This window comes from Staurois parvus, unplaced genomic scaffold (genome assembly GCF_062004578.1).
Source record: "Staurois parvus isolate SC_StPar_1 unplaced genomic scaffold, SC_StPar_1.0 ptg000924l, whole genome shotgun sequence".
NCBI classification, from domain to species: Eukaryota; Metazoa; Chordata; class Amphibia; order Anura; family Ranidae; genus Staurois; species Staurois parvus.
In genome coordinates, this window is record NW_028318720.1 from 1,050,785 (window position 1) to 1,074,775 (window position 23,991).

Here is a 23,991-nt window from a genome sequence, read left to right on the forward strand (position 1 = left end):
TAGCATCTGCCACGGACAGGTAACAGGGGCTGGAACCTAAGGACAGTGCTCAGAGGTGGGTAGGGGGTGGAACCAAAGGACAGTGCTCAGAGGTGGCTAGGGGGTGGAACCAAAGGACCATGCTCAGAAGTGGGTAGGGGGGTGGAACCAAAGGATGATGCTCAGAGGTGTGTGGGGGGTGGAACCAAATGAAAGTGCTCAGAGGTGGGTAGAGGGTGGAACCAAAGGACAGTGCTCAGAGGTGGGTAGGGGGTGGAACCAAAGGATGGTGTTCAGAGGTGGGTAGGCAGTAGAACCAAAGGACAGTGCTCAGAGGTGGGTAGAGGGTGGAACCAAAGGACAGTGCTTGGAGGTGGGTAGGGGGTGGAACCAAAGGACGGTGTTCAGAGGTGGGTAGCGGGTGGAACCAAAGGACAGTGCTCAGAGGTGGGTAGGGGGTGGAACCAAAGGATGGTGTTCAGAGGTGGGTAGGGGGTGGAACCAAAGGACAGTGCTCAGAGGTGGGTAGGGGGTGGAACCAAAGGACAGTGTTCAGAGGTGGGTAGGGGGTGGAACCAAAAGACAGTGCTCAGAGGTGGGTAGGGGGTGGAACCAAAGGATGGTGTTCAGAGGTGGGTAGGGGGTGGAACCAAAGGACAGTGCTCAGAGGTGGGTAGGGGGTGGAACCAAAGGACAGTGTTCAGAGGTGGGTAGGGGGTGGAACCAAAAGACAGTGCTCAGAGGTGGCTAGGGGGTGGAACCAAAGGACCATGCTCAGAAGTGGGTAGGGGGTGGAACCAAAGGATGATGCTCAGAGGTGTGTGGGGGGTGGAACCAAATGAAAGTGCTCAGAGGTGGGTAGAGGGTGGAACCAAAGGACAGTGCTCAGAGGTGGGTAGGGGGTGGAACCAAAGGATGGTGTTCAGAGGTGGGTAGGCAGTAGAACCAAAGGACAGTGCTCAGAGGTGGGTAGAGGGTGGAACCAAAGGACAGTGCTTGGAGGTGGGTAGGGGGTGGAACCAAAGGACGGTGTTCAGAGGTGGGTAGCGGGTGGAACCAAAGGACAGTGCTCAGAGGTGGGTAGGGGGTGGAACCAAAGGATGGTGTTCAGAGGTGGGTAGGGGGTGGAACCAAAGGACAGTGTTCAGAGGTGGGTAGGGGGTGGAACCAATGGACGGTGTTCAGAGGTGGGTAGGCAGTAGAACCAAAGGACAGTGCTCAGAGGTGGGTGGGGGGTGTAGACAAGGGATGACACAGAAGGGGGGATTTCCTGCACTTGTTCTCTGAGGAAAAAAAAGCCCTGATTGTAAACTAAGACTGCCAATATTTTTTTTTTTTTTACGGGGGTTTAAAGGGTTTTGTAGCATCTTCAACAGAGAGGTAACAAAAGCTCTGCGCCCGGCCAACGTGTCTGCAGAGCTGTCTTTCATTGAGTAGACGGTGCTGGGGTCCTGCCTACGAGTCTCCTTTAATGATAGTAATCTCTCACACAAGTGAATTTCAATGGAATACATGCATGTCAAGTCTTCTCACCCGCTAGTCAATGGGAATGATAAGGAGATTTTACTTTCAGCGATGTTGTTCGGCAGCCTTTGTGTGGTGACATTTTAATCTCAGCTATCTTTTATTTTTCTTGGCATGTCAGATCTTTTAGTTTTATGGAAGTAATTACGGTTGTTTTCCATTAGTATATGCTTGACTTCTTGTATATATATATATTCACGTTTAGCTCCTTCACACGCCGAACTCTTAAAGTTTAGAAGATTTTTATATTGAAACAGCTGCTTTAATACAACACATGTGGGGAGCCGACAGACCGTCATTGGAGAACGTATCTGCACGCACCGGTCCACGCCGTGGTCAAGATTTCTATTCACATTTGTGCATGTCAGGAAGACGCGCAAAATCGCACACCAACGGCAAACCCCACACAGCTGCTAATGTGCGAATTTCTTGCGTGCCAAAACACATGGTGAAGCAGCACGGTTCAATGCGCCGTGATTAGGAAAAAGGGTCAAAGACTGCTTTTCTCCACTTCTAGCACATAGGGCAGCCCATTAACCCCTTCCAGTCCGGACACTTTCACCCCCTTCCTGTCCGGACACTTTCACCCCCTTCCAGTCCGGACACTTTCACCCCCTATATGAAGAGAGGGACGAGCGCTGGATATGATAGGATTCAAGCTGCTAGCATATAGGTAAACCTCGTATACCCCATTCATCAAAATTCAAATAAAAAAATGCAGCGCTTGAGTGTATAATACAGGGAATTAGCATGAATAACAGATTTAAATGTTCATATTTCAACATGCACCAGATTCCACATTCTTAAATTGTTAAAACAATAATCAGATGAGTAATGAAGATCTATCCATCTAATCAAGGTGCATATAGTGATGGTGATGCTAAAATCATAAGTTCTGTGATGTATCCAAAGAAATCCGTGACTTCCGTGATAGGGGAATGACTGTATAATGCACTAACCAGATAGCGCAAGTACATGCGCATTGGAGTATAATGACCTACTCCTGGTCACAGCCAGATGGTCCTCAGCGTGAAGCCCTCAAGGACACCAGTGCACTTTCACCCCCTTCCTGTCCGGACACTTTCACCCCCTTCCAGTTCGGACACTTTCTCCCCCTTCCAGTCCGGACACTTTCCCCCCCTTCCAGTCCGGACACTTTCACCCCCTTCCAGTCCGGACACTTTCACCCCCTTCCAATCCGGACACTTTCACCCCCTTCCAGTCCGGACACTTTCCCCCCCTTCCAGTCCGGACACTTTCACCCCCTTCCAGTCCGGACACTTTCACCCCCTTCCAGTCCGGACACTTTTACCCCCTTCCAGTCCGGACACTTTTACCCCCTTCCTGTCCGGACACTTTCACCCCCTTCCAGTCCGGACACTTTCACCCCCTTCCAGTCCGGACACTTTCACCCCCTTCCATTCCGGACACTTTTACCCCCTTCCAGTCCGGACACTTTTACCCCCTTCCAGTCCGGACACTTTCACCCCCTTCCATTCCGGACACTTTTACCCCCTTCCATTCCGGACACTTTTACCCCCTTCCAGTCCGGACACTTTTACCCCCTTCCAGTCCGGACACTTTCACCCCCTTCCATTCCGGACACTTTTACCCCCTTCCATTCCGGACACTTTCCCCCCTTCCAGTCCAGGCCAATTTTCAGCTTTCAGCGCTATCACACTTCGAATGACAATTGCGCGGTCATGCAACACTGTACCCGTATGAATTTTTTAGCATTTTTACAAGACAGATAAAGCTTTATTTTGGTGGTATTTATTCACCACTGGGATTTTTATTTTTTTGCCATGTAAATGAAAATGTCCAAAAATTTTGAAAAAAGTGTTTTTCTTATAAAGTTTTGCAAATAAATATTATTTCATCATAAATCTTGGCCAAAATGTATTCCGTTATCTTTTTAGTAAAAAAAAAAAAATAACCCAAATTAGTTTATAACAAAAATTATAATTTTTTAAACATCGTTTTTTACATTTTTATTTTTTTTTATTATTTATGTGGTTTTTTTTTTACATACTGTCAACCTAGCAGTACAGTGTCACCATGGTGACTACTGTACTACTTGTGGGGGGTGATGAAGATTTTTTTTTTTTTTTTCACCAATTGCTTTTACACCCATAAAGGCTGTAAAAGCAATCATTTCTCCTTCTCTCTGGCTGCTTTCTTGCAGCCATTGAGAACTACTGTGTGAGCTGTAATTGGTCACAGCTTGTCGCATGGTACAAGGCTGTTGTGAATAGCCCTGTACCATGTGATCTCGGTGATCATTCACAGATTTCACACATAGTAAGCAATGATGTCAGAAGTGACATCTTGCTTACTACTCTGTATGTGATCACTGATTGACCAATCAGTGATCACATGATCGGGACCTCACAGAGAGGTCCCGTACGAGCGCGCACAAGCAGGGGGCCGGGAAAGCTGTTCATAAATGGCCACCTGACCCTGCACTGCCACCGTCCGGCCGTTTATATACATGGGCCAGATGGGAAGTGGTTAAAATGAATAGGCTGCCCTACGCATCGCACAACGCATAGAAAATGTTGGAAATGCAAACACTCCATCGCCCCTGCATGGTGTGATTTAGGCATGCGCAGTTCGGGTCGTTCCATATCAAAATTCAGGCAAATTGTACATTATTCGGAGACATCCGAATTTCTGAATTATAATAGTAACAGATTTAAATGAGTCCGAAATAAGAAAACAAAATTTAGTCCGAAATTTGAATTGAAATTGAAATGAATTTGAAAACAATAATAGAATAAAATAGAAAAAAATAGAATGTAATAGAAAAGAATAGAGTGAAACAGAATAGAATAGAAAATAAAGGAATAGAACAGAAAAAGACAATAGAATAGAAATAGTATAACCTTCTTCCAAAATTGGAATAGAATAAATTCACATTTGATTAGAAGAGATTAGAATAGAGTAGAAAAGAATAGAATAGAAAAGTGAAAACAGAATAGAGTAGAAAATAAAGGAATCCCCCAGTCACTAGTAACTCCCAGCTCCGCTGATCCCCCAGTCAGCAGTAACCCCCAGCTCTGCTAATCCCCCGCTCAGTAGTAACTCCCAGCTCTACTAATCCCCCGCTCAGTAGTAACCCCCAGTTCTGCTGATCCCCCACTCAGTAGTAACTCCTAGCTCTGCTAATCCCCCACTCAGTAATAACTCCCAGCTCTGCTGATCCCCTGCTCAGTAGTAACTCCCAGCTCTGCTGATCCCCGCTCAATAATAACTCCCAGCTCTGCTTTTCCTCTGCTCAGTAGTAACCCCCAGCTCTGCTGATCCTCTGGATCCTCCTCTCTCTCCGGTCCCCACTCACTTCCTGCAATATTACTCCTATGATGCTCTGGGGGATCAGCAGAGCTGGGAGTTACTACTGAGCGGGGAATCGGTAGAGCTGGGGGTTACTACTGAGCTGGGGATCAGCAGAGCTGGGGGCTACTACTGAGCTGGGGATCAGCAGAGCTGGGGGTTACTACAGACTGGGGGATCAGCAGAGCTGGGGGTTACTACTGACTGGGGGATCAGCAGAGCTGGGGGTTACTACTGACTGGGGGATCAGCGGAGCTGGGAGTTACTACTGACTGGGGGATCAGCAGAGCTGGGAGTTACTACTGACTGGGGGATCAGCAGAGCTGGGGGTTACTACTGACTGGGGGATCAGCGGAGCTGGGGGTTACTACTGACTAGGGGATCAGCGGAACTGGGGGTTACTAATAACTGGGGGATCAGCAGAGCTGGGAGTTACTACTGACTGGGGGATCAGCGGAGCTGGGGGTTACTACTGAGCAGGTGATCAGCAGAGCTGGGGGTTACTACTGACTGGGGGACATCTGCTAGTTTCTCCTGCTCCTGTCCCCCAGCTCTGCTGATCCTCCACCCTCAGTCCTCACTCTCCAGTCCTGTTCGCCTTCCGCTATAGCATTCCCATATTGTGCACCATGTGTGCTGTCTGCTAGTTGCTCCATTCCAGTCTGGACCCGACTCACCATCTTCCTGCTCCACCAGATGTGATGTTTGCACCAGACACTTCCAGGATATATATACATGAAACAGAAGTGACTGCTGATGAAGTCTCTCTAGTTCGAATATCTCACAGTGGCTAAATTGTTACCCTTCCACCTGGTAGTATAAGGGTTGTTGGTTCAAATCCCAGCCATGGCACCTCCTCCCAGGAGTTTGCATGTTCTCCCTGTGCCTGTGTGGGGTTCCTCCGGGTTCTCCGGTTTCCTCCCACACTCCAAAGACATGCTGGTAGGTGAATTGGCTCCTGTCTAAATTGTCCCTAGTATGTGTATGTATGGATGTGAGTTAGGGACCTTAGATTGTAGACCCCTTGAGGGTCAGGGACTGATGGGAATGTACAATATAAATGTGTAATAAATATCTCCAATGGTTGCTGTTATCAAGGTTTGTCATCATCTTCTTTGGAGACACTGTGTGAACAGGACTTTAAGCATACCATTTTACCTAGTGACAGATGCTTTGATTATAGTCTCCTAGATTGTAAGCTCCCAGGATCAGGGCCCTCCTATCCCTCTTGTATTGAACTGTATTGTTGCTGTATTGTCTCCCTTTGTATTGTGAAGCGCTGAGCAAACTGTTGGCGCCATAAATCCAGTATAATAATAATAATAATACTAGTCTTAGATATGATCCAAAATGTTCATCATGGTATCCTACCAGCCCTTCACAGAAATCTCTTTGGTCCATTAGGACCATAGAAAGGTCCCCGCTATAAACTTTTAAGACCCCAGAAAGGCGGCCCTCAATATAAAAAAAAATCTAGATTTGGGCAATTAAGGGCATTAACTCAGATTCAGGAACAAGTTGATCCTCATAACCTCCTTGAACAGCCGAAGAGCCCATCACCCAAGACTAGAGCCTCCCCACACTCCATTAACTCTACTTGACCCCATAATGTCCTGCCTTGTGACAGCAGCTCCTGGCCTTTCCCCCCATGCAGCCTGTCACGTTGACTTCTGGCCCTGAAAATTTTATGATCTTCAGTTTGATCCGAATATGCGGGCTTCACGTTACAGGCCGCTCGAACATCTTTCCTTAATTTCCGTTTAATTTAGGTGAATCAGTGTTAAGCAGCAGAGCAGGATATTAAAAGCGAGGAGGCTCATTAAAAAAAAAAAAAAAAAGGACATTTGCCTAAGAAGTAAGAAAAAAAAAAAAAGCTGCAGAATGAATCGGATCTCGGATAAATGGCGAGGGGCGGAAATGTTTCATTCTGTGAATTTGTGGAGGTGATTTTCAGATGTCCTCCACACAAGTGACAGACAGCTTAGTGACCCAACATGTCCACTCCAAGACAGATAGGACAATGTCTTGTACCACGTTATGAATGTCTCCGTTTGATCTTTATTGTCTTGCCAATTACTCCCGGCGAGCTGTCACTCTCTGACAACCTTGTTGCCGGAGAATGAACAGTTGAAAAAAGCCCCTCCAGGCTGGAGCAGAGGATCTCCACTTTTATCTATTTCGGTCTATGAAATCTTTTAGGTCAATCTTGCCCTGAAATATATTATCCCAAATTTGGTGACATTGTAGGTCTTCACGTCCTTTAGAAGAACCATGCAGGATTTGACCGCCGGTTGAACAAAGAAAGGAACACGAAGGATTCAGAAAACGATACAATCACAGGAACAATGAAATTGAGGTTTAGCTTTACAAAGAACGTTCAGAGATCGACATTTCGGCTCCGTTCACACCAATGCGGTTTTTTTTTTGCTTTTTGCAGAAACGCACTACAGTCCATTTAACATGGTTTCCTATGGGACATGTTCACATCTAGGCAGGGGCGGACTGACAACTCATGGGGCCCCCAGGCAATAAGGGATCATGGGGCCCCTGTGTCCTTTCCCACACTCAAAGCATACCCAAAAAAGCCTATAAAGGTACCAGGGGCATTTCATGGGGCCCCCTACTGACCCCGGGTCCTCAGGCAGTGCCCGAGTGTTCGAATGGTCAGTCTGCCCCTGCATCTAGGCTTTTTTGAGCTGCTGCAAAGGGTCGGGGACTTTTTTAACCACCACCTGTCTGGCCGTTGTATATAAATGGCCAGACGGTGGCAGTGCAGGGTCAAGTGGCCATTTATAAACAGCCTCCCCGCCCCCTGCTTGTGTGCACTCCCTGGGAGCGCGCAGCACCGCCATCCGCTGCCCGCTGTGTCCTCCGGACACAGTGGAACACCGATCGTCGCACTAGACCTCTCTGCGAGGTCCCGATCATGTGATCACTGACTGGCCAATCAGTGATCACATGCAGAGTAGTAAGCAAGATGTCACTTCTGACATCATTGCTTACTACGTGTGAAATCTGTGAATGATCACAGATATCACATGGTACAGGGCTATTCACAACAGCCTTGTACCATGTGACAAGCTGTGACCAATCACAGCTCACACAGTATTTCTCAATGGCTGCAAGAATGCAACCAGAGAAAAGGAGAAATGATTGCTTTTGCAGCCTTTATGGGTGTAAAAGCAATCAGTGTAAAAAAAAAAATCTTCATCACCCCCACAAGTAGTACAGTGTCACCATGGTGACACTGTACTGCTAGGGTGACAGTATGTAAAAAAAACCCCATAAATAATAATATAAAAATTTCCTGGCTACTAAATATTCCACGCTCAACTGTTAGTGGGATTATAACAAAGTAGAAGCAACTGGGAACAACATCAACTCAGCCACCAAGTGGTAGGCCACGTCACATGACAGGGCGGGGTCAGCGCATGCTGAAGCGCACAGTGCGCAGAAGTCGTCAACTGTCTGCAGAGTCAATAGCTAAAGACCTCCAAACTTGGTGTGGCCTTCAGATGAGCCCAACAACAGTGCGTAGAGGCCCCTAAGGCCTTGAAGCCTCTAGGACCTTTTGCTAGTATGCACCGCATAATGGCAAGCTTCCCTTGCAAGTGAATCCTCTTCCAGCGTTGAAGACTCAACACCCCCGTCCATCATGGTCACTTCTCTTGGTCTTCCTTCCAGGTGCAGAATACTTTAAATTTCAAACTTCTTTAGAAGATGTAATTCGTTAAGTAGTTCTTCACCTCCCATTGGCCAGAAAAAAAAGCGGTACTCTGTACCGTATTCAGCACGGCGTGTTATCGGCAGAATCTTCACCATCTGTACCTCTGACACGCAGCCCAATCACACAAAGAATATGATAATTATCTGAAGGGATAAAAGAGGAACCGGGGTAACTCTATCCACGGCCTCTGAGAGCCGATCATGCTGTATTTTGTCTCTGACAACAATAAGAACTGCTGTACGTATCAGAGGTGGAGGAGAAAAGGCGGAATTGAGATCTCCGAGGGCCTGAATGGATCCGGGAGAAAGTCCTTTTCTGCAAGAAAGACGACGAGTTGCTGGACGTCAGTTGCATGCGGGAAGAAGGGTCGTGGAGAAGGGGGGCTGGAGAAGGATGTCACCATTCCTACATATTAATAGGAAACCTAAGATCAGCTTGTGGAGAGGAAAAATGTCCAGCATGATATTAAATGACTGAGTGGGCGTTGTGCCCGGTAAGATGCTGCAGTACCACCCCATCGGTGCTGGTTCCTCCATGGATGAATTCTGGGCAAACAGCCAGATAGATAAAACACATATAAGGGGGGCTGTTGTGCATTCCAAATAAGGATGAGATGAGGTTCAGGCCAAACTTTGGTAGTATTGGGTTAAGGACATTGTCCAAGTATGGCCATATTAGGTCGCATTGGGCCACATTAGGTCAATTATGTCACTCCCAACATATTAGGCCATATTGGGCCACATTAGGTCAGTGATGTCACCCCCAACATATTAGGCCATATTGGGCCATATTAGGTCAGTGATGTCACTCCTAACATATTAGGCCAAATTGGGCCATATTAGGTCAGTGATGTCACCCCCAACATATTAGGCCATATTGGGCCATATTAGGTCAATGATGTCACCCCCAACATATTAGGTCGCATTGGGCCACATTAGGTCAATTATGTCACTCCCAACATATTAGGCCACATTGGGCCATATCAGGTCAGTGATGTCACCCCCAACATATTAGGCCAAATTGGGCCATTACATGTCAATGATGTCACCCCCAACATACTAGGCCCTATTGGGCCATATTAGGTCAGTGATGTCGCCCCCAACATATTAGGCCAAATTGGGCCATGACATGTCAATGATGTCAACCCCAACATACTAGGCCCTATTGGGCCATATTAGGTCAGTGATGTCCCCCCCAACATATTAGGCCAAATTGGGCCATGACATGTCAATGATGTCACCCCCAACATACTAGGCCATATTGTGCCATATTAGGTCAATGATGTCACCCCCAACATATTAAGCCACATTGGGCCATATTAGGTCAATGATGTCACCCCCAACTTATTAGGCCACATTGGGCCATATTAGGTCCATGATATCACCCCCAACATATTAGGCCATATTGGGCTATATTAGGTCAATGATGTCAACAGCACCGCCCCTTCAACAGCTGCACAGGGGAGATGCTGGCGACATTATTGACCAAATGAGCCCATATTTGAACAATGTCGATAGCCAATATTACATTATTTACTATAATTTTAAGGACCTTACTATTTGGGCATATTCAATTATTGTCGTAATGATAATGAGTCATTTACTGATATTTTAGGGACCCTACTATTTGGATAGATACAATTATTGTGGATTCCATTTACTAATTTCTTAGGGACCCCACTTTTTAGGTGTATACAGTAATTGGGTGTGCCATTTACTAAGATTTTAGGAACCCCACTCTTTGAGTATATACAATTATTGGGGGGTGTCGTTTACTAAGATTTTAGGGACCTTGCCTTTAGGATATTTACAATTATTGGGGTGTCATTTACTAATTGTTTAGGGATCCAACTATTTGGGTATATATAATTATTGGAATGTTTACTAATAATATAGGAACCCTCCTATTTTGGTTATATACAATTCTTGGGGGTGTTGTTTACTAATATTTTAGGGACCCTATTATTTAGGTATATACAGTTATTGTGAGTGATATTTACTAATAATATAGGAACCCTACTATTTGGGTATACAATTTTTGGGGTGTCATTTACTAATATTTTGAGGACCCTACTATTTCAATATATACAATTACTGGGGGAGTTGTTTACCATCATTTTAAGGAACCCTACTATTTGGGTTTATAAAATTATTGTCATTTACTAATTTGTTTAGGGACTCAACTCTTTGGGTGTCTAAAAATTTTGAGTTGAGTTGTTTATTAATATTTTAGGGGCCCAAGTAGGGGGTATATACAATTATTTGGGGTGTCATTTACTAATATGATAGGGACTCTACCATTTGGGTATATACAGTTATTGGGGTGCCATTTATTAATATTATGTGAATCCAACTAATTGGGAAGAGACATTTATTGGGGGTGTTTACTAATATTTTAGGGACCCTACTGTTTGGGCATATACAAATATTGGGGATATTGTTTGCTAATATTTTAGGGACCCTACTCTCCGGGTATTAACCAGACATGCCCAAATTTCAACAGCTGTTGCTGGTGGCCTGCTATCATGCGACAGCTCATCCATAATATCAGAGGATTCGTATATCTGTTCTTGCAGTTCTGATATTTACAGTGAGTGATGAGCTCATCTCTCTGTCACTCTGCTCTTGCCATCTATCAACATGCTCCTTATTAGGAGTGGAGTGTTTAATGGCATAGTTCAAGTACTCCCTCATTACTGTCCTGCTGTCATGGGATTGTCTTTTATTGCCACAGCCAAGGTATTTTTGAAATTACAAAAAATCCCCTTCCTTAAGGATAATGTGAGTAATTGTGTAACCCCAGAAATGCGTAGGTTGTATTTTTCCAGTGTTATCAATAAACGATTTGACTGGGACCATCAAGTTGTATGATTCATTATTGAAGACATTCTCCACCCACTGTATACAGAAGACACCAGATTAGTGTCTTCAAGAGTTGAGTGGCCAAGGACCAAATGCAGTCCCAATAAAGAATGACCATCTGAACTCCCAACTTAGGGTCCACTCCACAGATGCGATCTATATCATCCTTTCTTAAACTTTTTACCCCTGGGGAATCCTTGAAATAATTTCCAGGTCTCGGGGAACTCCTGCAAAATAATTTTTATTGTGGGCCAGTGGGGATAATGATCCTTACACTGAGGGTCAGTGGGAAGAATTCAATTCTTACAGTGGTGGTCAGAATGCCACAGACAGCTAAATGTTCATTGGTGTCATACTACTGGTTCTGCTCAGTGGAAGAATGTAGTCACCATAACATGGAAGGTCAATTAGCCACAGCTCAAGGAACCCCCAGCAGCCATAGGAGATACTCCATGGTTTCATGGAACCCTGGTTGACAGTTCCTGATCTATACCATTGTCTATTGCCAGTCCACATGTCCAAGATCAGCGCTTATTGAGTCACTGACCCAGAACAAGCAAACAGTGAAGTCAGAACTGTAAGTTAGCAACTTAGGTATTGAAGGCTATGACAGCTAGGTATTTTTCCTTTATGGGCTTGGTGTGCATTTATTTTAGCAAAACAATACAATGTTGTTCTAAACCCCCCCCCCCCCCCATGTGCCGTGTCATTCATGCAGTTGGCAAGCAATCATGGTAAAATAGGTTCTATTCAAGTACAACATTAACACTTACCGAAGGACCAGATTGGTGTCTTCTGGTGTCTTCATGAGTTGAGCATCCTGGGTCCAAAGGCAGGCCCAATATGGAATGGCCATCCAAACCCCTCAATGTGGGCAGCACAGTGACTAAATGGTTAGCACTTCCGCCTGGCAGTACTAGGGTCCTTGGTTCCCAACCATGGCACCACCTGCCTGGAGTTTGCATGTTCTCCCTGTGCCTGCATGGGTTTCCTCCAGGTACTCTGGTTTCCTCCCACACTCCAAAGACATACTGATAGGTGAATTGGATCCTGTCTAAATTGTTCCTAGTATGCGTATGTATGAATGTGAGTTAGGGACCTTAGATTGTATGCCCCTTGAGGGTTAGGGGCTGGTGTGAATGTACAATATAAATGTAAAGCGCTGCGTAAATTGACTGTGCTCTATAAGTACCTGAAATAAATAAATGTAGGGTCAAATCCACAGACACAATCTATTCTATACTATTTTATATGGCTACCCAAAACACCCAAGATTAAAACTTGCTGAGTGCTGAGTGGCCTAGGACCAAAGACAGGCCCAATACAGAATGACCATCCTTTTACATAGGGCTCAATCTACAGACACAATCTATACCATTGTCTATGGCCACTTTGCACCCACAAGATTAACACTTGCTAAGCATTGAGCAGCCTAGGTCCAAAGACTGGCCCAATACAGAATGACCATCCAAACCCCTTATTATAGGGTCCAATCTACAGACACAATCTATACCATTGTCTATGGCCACTTTGCACCCACAAGATTAACACTTGCTAAGCATTGAGCAGCCTAGGTCCAAAGACTGGCCCAATACAGAATGAACATCCAAACCCCTTAATGTAGGGTCCAATCTACAGACACAATCTATACCATTGTCTATGGCCACCCCACACACTCCCAAGATGAACACTTGCTAAGCATTGAGTCGCCTAGGTCCAAAGACTGGCCCAATACAGAATGACCATCCAAACCCCTTAATGTAGGGTCCAATCTACAGACACAATCTATACCATTGTCTATGGCCACCCCACACACTCCCAAGATTAACACTTGCTAAGCATTGAGCAGCCTAGGTCCAAAGACTGGCCCAATACAGAATGACCATCCAAACCCCTTAATGTAGGGTCCAATCTACAGACACAATCTATACCATTGTCTATGGCCACCCCACACACCCAAAATTAACACTTGCTGAATCACTAACCCAGAACAAGTATGCACTGAAATCAGAATTCTAATTAAGCAACTCAGAAGGTATTGAAGGTAATCACAGCCAGGCAATTAGCATTTTTTACATTTTCCCTCAAGCCATTATGCTGGCATTATATGTAGTGGCTTGGTGTGCAGGCACTTTAGAATAAAGCCAGCATTCTTCTATCTCACCCCCACCCGTGTTGTTCATGCAGTTGGCGGACAATCATGGTCAGATAGGTTCCATTCAAGTGCAGGATTAATATTTGCTGAAGGAGGAGGCTGGGTCCTCCATCTTGGCAAAGGCATACGTTGTTTCTATTCCTCTCCTTGTGATGGTGAAGCTGGGATTTATCAAGCGATTAAAAGATTATCTCAAGCAAAGAGAGGTTTAGCTGAAAAATAACTATCTCTTCCATAGCGCCCGCCTAACACACCTGTCAGTGGTGTCAAAGCTGAACTCTATGCAGATATAGAAGACACAAATGAAAGTTGAACTCCAGGAAAGAGCTGTATTGTGTAGTTACATAGGCCCAGCTTGGCAAAATTTAAGTGTTCATACCTCAGAAATGAGGGAGCACTAGGGAAGCTGACAATCGCTGTAGTAGTCAGCACTACTACAGTGATTGCCCCAATCTTTTGGGTTCAGTGTCAAGCTACTCTTCTGCATAGGGATCACACATCAGATGAGGTGGAGATCATAATATCACTGCCCTACCCTCGTCCAACCCAAAAAGTGTCTGGTATTCATTAAAATAATACAAGGTGTTTTGTGAATGGAAGGCAGAATAGAAGACCTCTGTGCTCTCCTCCTATCAGCATGTCCTTTATTAGCACAGTAACTATTAGACTCCTTGTGCTGCTTCTCATCTCCCCATCTCAGTTCTGCGGTACAGGGGATTGTAAGAAGCCGAAACCTAGTCAAATGCAAGGTACTTATATAGCTTGCATATGCAATAATAACAGGGGCGGACTGACCATTTGGAAACTCGTGCACTGCTTGAGGGCCCGGGGTCAGTAGGGGGCCCCATGAGATGCCCCTGGTACCTTTTCATAGGCTTTTTTGAGTTTGGGCAAGGACACAGGGGCCCCATGATCCGCTATTGCCCGATGGCCCCATGAGTTGTCAGTCCGCCCCTGAATAATAATCATACTGATCTATTAGTAAAGACAGAGCTGCGTTAATGTATTTTTTTTAATATCTTTTTTGGTTTTATTAGTGGGTGCATCTGACCGACAGCTTGGACAAAAATAGTGAAGCCCCCCTTTGGCATTCGATTTTTAGCCTTTAGAATAGTTATGTCAAACTCATTAACTTTGTGGGCCACCTTAACAGTATGGTGGCCCTCAAAGGGCCGGTTGTATGTAGGATGTGCTATGTACAGAGTGCAGAGTTCAGGCATGTGCTATGTACAGAGTGTAGAGTTCAGGTGTGTGTTATGTACAGAATGCAGGGTTTAGGAGTATGCTATGTGCACAGTGCAGAGTTCATGTGTGAGTTACGTACAGAATGTAGAGTTTAGGAGTATGCTATGTACAGAGTGCAGGGTTCAGGTGTGCGTTACGTACAGAATGCAGAGTTTAGGAGTATGCTATGTGCACAGTGCAGAGTTCAGGTGTGCGTTACGTACAGAATGCAGAGTTTAGGAGTATGCTATGTACAGAGTGCAGAGTTCAGGTGTGCGTTACGTACAGAATGCAGAGTTTAGGAGTATGCTGTGTGCACAGTGCACGGTTCAAGTGTGCGTTACGTACAGAATGTAGAGTTTAGGAGTATGCTATGTGCACAGTGCAGAGTTCAAGTGTGCGTTACGTACAGAATGCAGAGTTTAGGAGTATGCTATGTACAGAGTGCAGAGTTCAGGTGTGCGTTATGTACAGAATGCAGAGTTTAGGAGTATGCTAGGTGCACAGTGCAGGGTTCAGGTGTGCGTTATGTACAGAATGCAGAGGTTAGGAGTATGCTAGGTGCACAGTGCAGAGTTCAAGTGTGCGTTACATACAGAATGCAGAGTTTAGGAGTATGCTATATGCACAGTGCAGAGTTCAGGTGTGCGTTACGTACAGAATGTAGAGTTTAGGAGTATGCTAGGTGCACAGTGCAGAGTTCAGGTGTGCGTTACGTACAGAGTGCAGAGTTCAGGCATGTGCTATGTGCACAGTGCAGAGTTCAGGTGTGCGTTACGTACAGAATGCAGAGTTTAGGAGTATGCTATGTGCACAGTGCAGAGATCAGGAGCACACTGTGTACAAAGTGAAGACTTCAGGGGTGTGCTGTGTACTGAGAGCAAGGCTTAGGGGTGAGCTATGCACAGTATGCACCCCCAACCACCCTTCCTCCCAAAGCTTCCTTGCATCAGTCTCTCCTACCTGGACAATCCCTGGCAGGTCACTGTGTAGGCAGCTCTGCTTTGCCTTCCAGGGAGATCGTTTTCTCTCTCAGATTCTAAGATCTGTCCCTGCCATGCCACTCTGCTAGTGTGTGCAGGGATCTGTTAGATCCTGGAACTGCTGACAGCAAAGCTGTCCTTCGTAAATACAAAAAGCTTCTGTGTTCACAAGTGCAGCAGGGAGCAGGAGCGGAGGTGGCGGAATGGACCCACGTTCCAGCTGAAAAACTGGGTGTAAGGGCCACATGACAAGGGCTGGTGGGCCGGAGTTGGCTTGCGGGCCTTGTGTTTGACATATGTGCTTTAGAGCATCCACTTTCAACATGGGGTTCGGTGAAATCCTAAGGTTCCTCAAGTGGTGGCTGGGGACTCCTTGACCTGTCAATGATTGACGTTCAATTTGGTAGATACCTTCAAAGTTTTGGCTGCAGCACCACTTGGTGGATCTTTTTATCTGACTAGTGGTGCTCTGACCATCACTGTAAGGGGGACATTCTTTCCACTGACCTCGAACGTAAGGGGTGTTTTTCAAATGATCATCAAGGAATTTATTTTAAGGGCTTCTCTGCGGTAAAAAGTTGAGAAAGGCTGCTTTAAAGACAACGTGTTCCAGGGTCTATCCAAGGCAGGCCGATGAAACAAAGCTGGAATTTAGATACGCACCGGATCATAAGTTAAACCACATGATGTTCACAAACAATGTATACGTTGGGAAGTGTTTAGAAACGTGTGTTAACATCATATAAACAGTGTAAAAGCTTTCTCAGTGGGTTGGAAATGGAGAGCTGGCCCGTCAAGTTTATTTTTTTTCACTTGCGTCCGAAAAATGCAACGCTGCGTTAAGTGCACATCAAAACCTATAATCTCACAGCCCTTCTTTTCAGTGACAGTTTATCTAGACTGGGTAGAAGAGAGGGATAACATTACCATTTAAATAGAGCCCTTGTGATCTGTCTCTGGAATATAATCAAGTTCAGCTTCAACTACAGACGAAGAATGCTCACTTATAAACTGTTGTTTTATGAGAGCCGCATGGCGATACTGTCCTATCATCTCGCACGTCTTCTCCACCACCCTTCCAGTCTTCTTGGTGGACACCATGAGAACTACCTCCTTCTTGCCCGCCAATTGTAAATTCAGATGTGCTAGAAACATTCTAAAATACTTATCTGTCTCAGACTACTCAAGTATCATCCAATGGCTGTTCACTAGTGATGAGCAAAACTGAGTTTCTATTTTCCCAAAAATGGGGGGAATTCGGTAAAACCTCTCCATTCTGAAGTCAATTGGTAAAGTTAAATTCAAGTGTATGTACAGAACATATTTGTTTTTAAAACCTCATTAGAATAATATCCATCTGGAGAGATTTCCATTGACTTCCTCTCCTGGAAATGGAAATGAGAGGAAATCTCCATAAAGTGAATGGAATTACCATCTTACAAAATTGTCATTGGAACTGGTTTCCCCATTGGAGGACTTTCCGTCACCTGAATGTTTTCTCACTCTTTGTCTCGGTGATATGAATCATCAAAGACACCAAGAAAAACTTGATAAGGAGCCTAACCTTTCCATACTCTATCAGAAAATTAAAAAAACGATTTTCGTACACTTTTAGGTAAATTTTAACAGTGAAATGTGTTGTTAAAAGGCTCCTAAGGGTTACAGACACTCCTTTCAGCTATCCTAGACCTGTTCTTTTGCCAACAAATGACCCTAATTGGCCTAATTCTTTTAAAACAATAAATAAAAATAAAACATCCTTTAAGAGAAAGGTCTCAGCCACCAGGTATGAGCTCTTTTGAGAGGAAATCTTTTGCTGAAGTCCATAGGGAACTGACATTTCCAGGAGTGTCAATCTCTTGGGTTCCCTGCAAATCTCACTGGTTCCTCCCTTTGACCACCACTCAATACAGTACACAGTAGGGATGCGGAGGTCAGCAGGAGGAACCAGTGAGACCCAGTAGATTGACATTTCCAGGAGTTTAAACCTCCTAGGTCAACCACAGTTTTCAATGGTTCCTTCTCTGACCATCACCCATTACAGAACACAGTAGTGCTGTGGTGGTCAGCAGTAGGAACCAGTGGGGCCCAGAAGATTGACACTTCCAGAAGTTTCAGCCTAATAGGTTCCTCTGAAAATGAAGGACCCCCTTCCCAGGTCACCAGAACTAGTGTCCCCATTGGAAGATTTTCCCTCTTTTATTTTCTTGGGACAACCCAAAATTTCGGATCTCCTTTTACTTTCACTTTTAATGATAATGGTTAAACAGGACAAATCGAGAGGGTAAATCTCCTTAACGGGCAGAGACGGCAATAAGAACTGACAGGGGTGCTAATCCCTCTTCACTCTATCCAAAACTAAAAGAAAAAGTTTTGCCTTTAGTTATACTTTAAGCTGGACTTTGCATGGCTCAACACGTTTCTTGGATAATAATCCACTTCTTCAGGAGGAGACAATTTCCCCACTTTCAACATGGGGTTCAGTGAAATCCTAAGGTTCCTCAAGTGGAGGCTGGGGACTCCTTGACCTGTCACTGATTGACCTTCAATAGGGTAGATACCTGCATAGTTTCGGCTGCAGCAGATCTTTTTATCTGACTAGTGGTGCTCTGACCATCACTGTAAGGGGGACATTATCTCCACTGACCACGAACATAAGGGGTGTTTTTCAAATGATCATCAAGAAGACAATTTCTCTAAATATCAAAAAGAGCAAAATAATTATATAATCCAATACCAGGGGCGGACTGACCATTTGGAAACTCGGGACTGCCCGAGGGCCTGGGATAATAAGGGGGCCCCATGAGATGCCCCTGGTACCTTTTTCTTAGGCTTTTTTGAGTTTGGGCAAGGACACAGGAACCCCATGATCCCCTATTGCCCAGGGGCCCCATGAGTTGTCAGTCCGCCCCTGTCCAATACCATCACAATTTATTATATTATCATCATGTGTCCACTGAAAGTACCTGAAGTCTTCCAAGGAGGTGGTGGGGGGGCACGCCTTAGGTAAATACTTTTCACAATCTCCGCAACCCACTTCGAAGGAATTCACAGGCCACAGACTATTGTTAACAAGTTGGAGCGCTAAACAAAGCCATTTGCCCTCTCTAATCTTCCATTAGGTCTCAAGTAGCCGATATTGGATTGTGTTTAAAATGTATTGACAAGGCGTGTTTAAAATACATCGGCCCAATCAATACGTTTGTTAAAAGGATAATAAATCATGAAACGGCTAATCAATGATTAGGATGAGGGTCAAATCATATCGATGGGCAAAGACATGAAATATACTCTTTCTGTCACTGTCAGGATCATCAAAGAGAACATGTCACCTACAAAAAAAGAAGAGTTGAATCTTTTGATCTTATCAATGTCTGGAATAATATCACAACGGAAAAATGGTATCGCACTGGGTGGAGCCATATTTCATACTTCTCTGTGGAGCCCAGACATGGTTGTGTCCAGTGGTCTGTTTATATTCTATGGCACAGTGTGTGGCAATTAGTGGATATGTACAATGTGTGGTCAGCTATATCATACAGGGGCGGACTGATCATTTGGAAACTCGGGCACCGAGGGCCCGGGGTCAGTAGGGGGCCCCATGAGATGCCTCTGGTACCTTTTTCATAGGCTTTTTTTAGTTTGGGAAGGACACAGGGGCCCCATGATCCCCTATTGCCCGGGGGCCCCATGAGTTGTCAGTCCGCCCCTGATATCATAGTAAAGTGTATCTCTAGCCAAAGCTTTTTTTTTTGCTTTGGGTAGAATAGGAAGATGTTAGACCCACTATCATTTCTTTATGGCTGTCTGTGATGCTTCTTCCCTGTTTGTCCTAGGGTTGGTTATTACCAAGACAAAAAGTGATGGAAAATCCACAATTTTACTTTTGTCACCCAAAAGGGTGAGGGAAAATTTTCTATTGGGGGCACCTGTTTCATGGACAACTATCTCACTTTGACGAGACTTCCTGTTGTTTCTTCAGGACAGGAAGTGAACAAAAAAAGTTCGGAAGGGGACACAGTTTGCGAAAAATAAACTCTATTCTTGCACCACAAGGGTTAAATGCGCGTTTACTCTAGGGGTGTGTGAATAGGGGTATTATTTATCCCTTGGTCCAGCAGGCTCCTCAAGATCCAGGCTGAGGGCATCATGCACAGTGCAGGGTTAGTAGCCGGCATTGCAACCGCAGTCTGAAACTGCTTAGAAAGAGATTGAGAGAAAGCTGTGGGGAACCGTTCACATGGATTGAGCCAAGCCAGTAATACACCTTATCCCTGCACCCCTAGTCTAAAGGGGCATTTGAATGTTGCAGTGGTGGGGGTGGGGATTATGACAAGGGCAGAGGTGGACTGACTATTTGGAAACTCGGGCACTGCCCGAGGGCCTGGGATCAGTAGGGGGTCCCATGAGATGCCCCTGGTACCTTTTTCATAGGTTTTTTTGAGTTTGGGTAGGGACACAGGGGCCCCATGATCCCCTATTGCCAGGGGGCCCCATGAGTTGTCAGTCCGCCCCTGGACAAGGGTATCATTTCTGTAGGTCAGCTTTAACTAAACCTTGGCTTTATTTAACAGACTTTAATCAATCAACAGGGAAATAATAATTTGCTTTCCTTTTTTTTTATCCTTAGCAAATATTGCCAGAATCCGAAGTGACATCACAAGGCAGCTGTCTTCGAAAGGTAAGGAGTGATTGGTTTATTTTCCCTTTACCTAGTTAACAATGTAACAGTTTGACTTTTTTTTTTCTAACTGCCTTGTCCACCTTGATATGGACCTGCTGTCTATGTATAGTAGAGGAGGACATTTTCGTGGATCATTGTTTGTTGTTTTATAGCCACTTGGGAGTCAGGTCCTAGTGGCGCCCATGTTGTGGTTGGTGCCAATAATGGCCTAAATTGAGGACCTCTTGACTTAAGATGTGCTCCTCAAAATTTCTTTTTGTTGATCTTAGCAGCCAATCAGATTCCATCTATTTACTGGTGGTATACTCAAAACATGAAAGGGAAAATTCAATTGGTTGCCATGGCCATGACAGTTTTTCCTTCAGACATAGTCAGTCATGAGATCTGAATGTTCATTCACTGTGGAAATCTTCTGCAAAACCTTTGAACTTGAGCTAAATCTGGTCTTTAGTGCTGTTCTTTTAACAATTATGGATAAACTAAGGCTCTAGTAGTCTGTAGTCCAGTGGTTGTCAGGTTATGAACTAAAGGGGGCCACAAATTCGGCCCCTGACATCACCAAAGGGTCACACATAATGTTCAATATATGTAACGCTTGATAGGACTGTCAGAGACTGCAGTCCTAATAGAGAAAATAAGGGTCAGGGAGTGTGGACAGTATACATTTTTAGCTGGGGATGGCTACATGCCATGGCAAGTCGGGTTGACCTTAATGCCCAGCCACTGCACAATGTGACCATGGGGTCTAAGGTTCTGTGCACCTCCCAGCACACTGATCAAGCTGTCACCAGCAACTCTCTGTATGGCATCAAAAGCTAGCCAATTCCAGTTCCTGATCAGCGGCATATTCACTGTGAGGCAAACAAGGTGTTTGCCTAGGGCAGCAATTTTCAAGGGGTAGCGCTGCCCCCCCTGGAAGAAGGGAAATAAGTGGCAGGGATGGGGACCTTGTCAGCTCCCATGAGGTCCGGAGGAGGCTTCGCGCTCTTGGAGGGTGCAGGGATGGCCAACTGCTTCTTTCATTGTGGATGTTAAGTTTAGTCGGGTGGTTGGTGGTGGTGACGGGTGGGGATGGCATGGGGATGGGGGAAGGATTGCGGTGATGGGCTGTGGTGGAGGTGGTGGGCGGTGAAGGGGTGTATGGAGAGGTTGGGTGCTGGTGGGGGGTGCTGGGAGGATGGGGAGCGCCTGATTTTAGTGTTGCCTAGGGCAGCACATGATCTAAATACACTACTTTTCCCGATCATGTGAGCTCTGTAAGCCATGACAGCAATCACAGGATCAGGATGCCACCTCCTAGTGTTACCACCCATACAAAGGGCCACCAGGAGGCAGCTGGAAGGGGTTAAGGGATACAAAATTATTTGATATTTGTCATGTAACTAAAAGCTAAACTCCAGACAAAACTTATATCTTCCTTTTAATTTGAATATAGTTGGAGGTTAGAAGGATTGTCCTCTTTGAAGAAATTTCCTGACACCGGCACAGGAAGTGAAGGAACCTCCTCAATGAGGACATCAATAAAACCACCAGTTCAAAACTTTCTCTACTCTGGCTGTTAAAAAAAAAAAGGTTTTGTCTTTTGTTGGGCTCTAAATTCTTTTAGGGTTTTATTCAAAATATGCTTTTTTTTGGTAAGAGTGTAGATAGCATGTCATAGTAATGTACAAATGACAGATATGAGCCAAAACCTTGTGGACCAGATATGAACCACCATGAGGCATGACCTTCCATCACGTAGTAAAGTTGGCCATACACTTAAATTTTCATGCCAAAGTTCGCACGAAGATCATTCATCAGAACAATCCATAATACTACCATTAGCGACTATACAAAATTGGTATGAAAGTCTGAAAATTTTTGTTGGAGCGCCAAATTTTAACATCAGGGACGGAAGTGAATGTGGTTCCCAATGGGAATCGCCTTTGCAGTTGCAATTCCCTCTGATCAAGCAGCTCAAAAAAATCTTGTATCCTTCTTCAATTTTCCTTATTAAAACCATTGTTGATTAGACCACAGTAGCAAATAAATTTTATGAAAATGACTATCTTCAAACTAAATTCTATCAGTCAAAGTAAAGAGGAGGGTTGCCGGCTGCCACACATCTCACCCAAATGTGTAGAGAAGAGATAAAATCAGCCTCAGCTCAGTCCAACATGGCAACACTTCCAATATGTTTTGCCCCGCTCCCAGGGCTTAGTCATGACCTCCATGTGTAAGCCCCTTGGCAGGACGAAACGCGTTGTTGGCATGACCTTGATGGACTGAGCTTGCTTGGTCTAGGGCATGGATGTCCAACCTGCTTTTACCTGTTTACTACATGGTTGTAGGGGTGTGGCAGTCGGGAACCCTCCTCTTTTCTTTGCCTGCATGCTCTGGGTCTGGATGAACCCATTCCCAAGCCTGCACCCTTACTGTTTCAGTGGCATCCATCCTACAGGACACCCATAGCCTAAGCAGGGGATACCTAAGCACTATTCTAGGGTCACAGTAAATTCTACCACTATATGGCTAACTTTTATCTGGCCATTCACTAGTAAAATTTTGATAGAAAATTTTTTTTGAGGAAAGTTCATATGATTTTCTGAGGGTTAGTAGGGTCAAATCAGCCTATGTTTGGTGAGAACATTTTAAGGAGCGGGATGGAAAATCTTTCTCAAACAAACATATTTCCAACAAGTGTTTTTTTATTTGGGGAAGTCCATTCACTACAAAATCAAACGTTGAAAACAAAAAAAAATTAATCTTGTCATCTGAAGTACTGATGAGAATTTTTGTAGGAACATTCGTTTAAAAATCTACTAATGTATGGCCAGCTTTAGACTGGGGAAGTTTGATTTGTGATTGGTCACTGTAGCTTAACCAATGCAAGCAGAAATTCGTCCTGGCCCTCCGCCTCGGTGATAAGCACCATGATAATTAGATTATGAATGACGATGATGGTTAGCGCTTTCGGTCTGTGTTATGATATAAATCCCTCGGTCTGTTTTAATGGGAATTATTTGGCCGCGCGTTCCGTCAATGTAAATAGCATTGAAATGACATCACTTGGCAGGGCCGTTGTGTTAGTGAGAAGGGGCTGCACCATCTTTCAAGTACATTTGGATCTCAATAGTAAATCATTATGCATTAAATGAGTAGAGAAAGATGTCCCGCAATGTGTGTCGGGTTCTGTTTATTTTTTTAAACAAACTTATGTAAACGACAGGATTAGACGCTATTTGTTATACTTATTTTTCCTCCTCGTAATTTTAATTCAAACGGTTTGGACTTCAGTAAAAAAAAAAAAATAGTTTTTTAATTTGTGTGCATTTTATTTTATTTTTTCCACTTCATGTGTTTATATATATATATATATATATATATATATATATTTCTTTATTTTTTTATTTTTTTTTTTTATTTTTTTTTTTTTTAATATTTATACTTTTTCTATTTTTTTGTTCAATTGAATGTATATGTTATTTATTTATTTATTTATTTATTTATTTATTTTTTAAGTTTGTTGTATTAGAAGTTAA